This window comes from Gallus gallus, chromosome 33 (genome assembly GCF_016699485.2).
Source record: "Gallus gallus isolate bGalGal1 chromosome 33, bGalGal1.mat.broiler.GRCg7b, whole genome shotgun sequence".
In the NCBI taxonomy this organism is placed as follows: domain Eukaryota; kingdom Metazoa; phylum Chordata; class Aves; order Galliformes; family Phasianidae; genus Gallus; species Gallus gallus.
Window position 1 is genome coordinate 1,903,126 of NC_052564.1, and position 2,902 is coordinate 1,906,027.

Below are 2,902 nucleotides of genomic sequence, written 5' to 3' on the forward strand. Positions count from 1 at the left end.
GAAAAAAAACATCATTAAAACGTTTCTTTTCAACCTCCATATTTCTGGCATTAGTAATGCAGATGCTGACAAGCACTTCTGCATTAGAAGTGATTTCATCTGACAAATTCTGGACAGAGAATAACCACAGCAACACCACGTTCCCATGTACACACAGGGACAAGGCTGCCTCCTTGAGACAAAATGGGCAGAGGTGCTCATGGCAAAATCAACTGCATGAAATGTAGCTCACATCGTTGACCGCAATGACCATTTCCGATGTGGAATTTCTTGTCATTAACTTTCCTACTCCTTGGACAGGTTCTTGTGCTCACAGGTCCTGGTGCCCAGAAGTACCAGATGCCCAACAGCAGCTCCATCAGTGAGTTCCTCCTCCTGGCGTTGGCAGACACGCGGCAGCTGCAGCTCCTGCACTTCTGGCTCTTGCTGGGCATCTACCTGGCTGCCCTCCTGGGCAACGGCCTCATCAGCACAGCCGTAGCCTGCGACCACCGCCTGCACACCCCCATGTACTTCTTCCTCCTCAACCTCGCCCTCCTCGACCTGGGCTGCATCTCCACCACTCTCCCCAAAGCCATGGCCAATGCCCTCTGGCACACCAGGCACATCTCCTACACAGGATGTGCTGCACAGCTCTTTTTCTTTCTCTTCTTCATCTCAGCAGAATATTCCCTTCTCACCATCATGTCCTATGACCGCTACGTTGCCATCTGCAGGCCCCTGCACTACAGGACCCTGCTGGGCAGCAGAGCTTGTGCCACCATGGCAGCAGCTGCCTGGGGCGCTGGGGTCCTTAATTCCCTTCTTCACACTGCCAATACATTTTCCCTGCCTCTGTGCCAAGGCAATGCTGTGGATCAGTTCTTCTGTGAAATCCCCCAGATTGTCAAGCTGTCCTGCTCTGATGCCTACTTCAGAGAAATTGGGCTTCTTGGGGTCAGTGCTTCTTTAGTATCTGGGTGCTTTGCTTTCATTCTTTTCTCCTATGTGCAGATCTTCAGGGCCGTGCTGAGGATGCCGTCTGAGCAGGGACGGCACAAAGCCTTCTCCACGTGCCTCCCTCACCTGGTTGTGCTCTCCCTGTTTGTCAGCACTGGCTTTTTTGCCAATCTAAGGCCCCCCTCACCTCCTCCCCATCCCTGGATCTGATGGTAGCAGTTCTGTATTCATTGGTGCCACCAGCAGTAAATCCCCTCATCTACAGCATGAGGAACCAGGAGCTTAAGGATGCAGTGAGGAAAATGATATCATGGACTCATTTCAGCAGGGATAAACTTCTCATCTGTCTCTACAAATGATTCACAGTCTTCTCCATCATGGGCCTATTTTCTATTCCTTTTTGTTTGTACTATTTATTTATTTTCATTAACAAATACTTTTTTGTTTGCTGTTCATAGTTATGTTTATGTGTGTAATTATCATTAGTGGTTATCATCTTCCTGTACATGAGTTTGGATTCCTTCCACTTCTACTGCTACATCACTTTGCTCTCTTTCTACTGAAGCCCATATGATCCTGAGTCAGTGCTGACTCCCACAGCCTCTGTGTTCCACCTCTGTATCTGCAGGCAAATGAGATGCCAGCAGGCACCCTGGAGCTGATACAGGCTGGATTAGTGGAAGGTATCAGTGTATTAGCCTGAGGACCAATATATTACTTCAACAGAAGGAATCAGTGTGTGCTCATCCTAAATCTTCCCCGTTTAGCTTCACTTGGTGTGTGAACAGCTCTGTTTTTATCAATGATCCTGATTCACAGAAGCACTGAAATCACAACGGACTGCTTCTTTCTTTGCCTCCACCAGGTGCACGGACTTGTTCTTGGGCTTGGTATAAACTGTTTGGAGTTAGAGTGCACCAAGATATAAAGTAGCTGATTGTGGCGAGACACTCAATGGAAATGTGCCAAAGTGGGGGAAAAGAGCTAAAAGGTGAGCCAGGGTGCACTGTGATGAAGAGAAAGATGAAATAAAGGGGAGGAAGTAGGTGTTGTGAGAAGGAGGATGTGTGGTGTCAGGGGCTGTGCTGGGGGCACACCTCTGTACCACAGCGCGCATGCTGCCCCACACAGTGCCTGCACAGAGCTGCCAGGGACTGCCTATGGGTTTGTGGGGTCGGGCTGTCCTGCAGCAGGGAAGGCACACGGAGACACCGTGCTGCAGGGCTGGGACGCCAAAAGCACCCTGGAACTCAGCGCCCAGCTGCGCTGTGCTCACCTTGCCCGGCTCCCAGGTGCCCCTTATGCTGCTCTTTTACTGCCCCTCCTCAACAGGACGGGGAGAAAGCACAGTTAACCAATTCCTGGGTTGAGGCAAAAAGCACTTCATTCTTTCCTTGTGTAGTACCCACTGACAGTAAATTGTGTGTGTTAATGGCTGTGTATCAAATACAGGTTTTTCTGCACACTTGGGAACAGCTACTGAATTCAGTGTCTCTTTCACCTTAGTATGTTAGTTGGAACTACACCTAACCCACAACACATTTGACTAATATTTTGTATATTTTAATAGATTTCCAACACAGAAATCTGCTCACAGTCAGTTAAGATTTCACATCCCTCTTATTCCATATTTATTTTATTCCTGATTACTGTAATTGAAGTGATTCGCTATGCTTGCATTTCATCTTTGTTGTCTCACCTCCTGACTTCCTTTCCTAATACTTAACAATAACTTCCTAAATTACCCCTGTGTACCAGTTAGTTATTTCTGCTCTTGCTGTCACACCCCGTCTGTTGTGTCACTGCAGCTCGGGTAATGATTCTCTTCTGAATTCTTTGGTCACTGCTGAACTCCAGACCATTCCATTAACAGCTCTCTGGATACCGAAGTGAAGGTTGCTAAGTTACAGAAACACACTTATCCACCAGGTGCCAGCTGTAAGCAAAGAAGCAATCTAATAAA

The 2,902-nt window shown here is 47.9% G+C and overlaps 1 pseudogene; it reads left to right on the top strand.

Annotated features, from left to right (window-relative positions):
* The first annotated feature begins 245 nt into the window (after window positions 1–245).
* Window positions 246–1,642, top strand: LOC121107981 (annotated as a pseudogene).
* The last annotated feature ends 1,260 nt before the right edge of the window (window positions 1,643–2,902 follow it).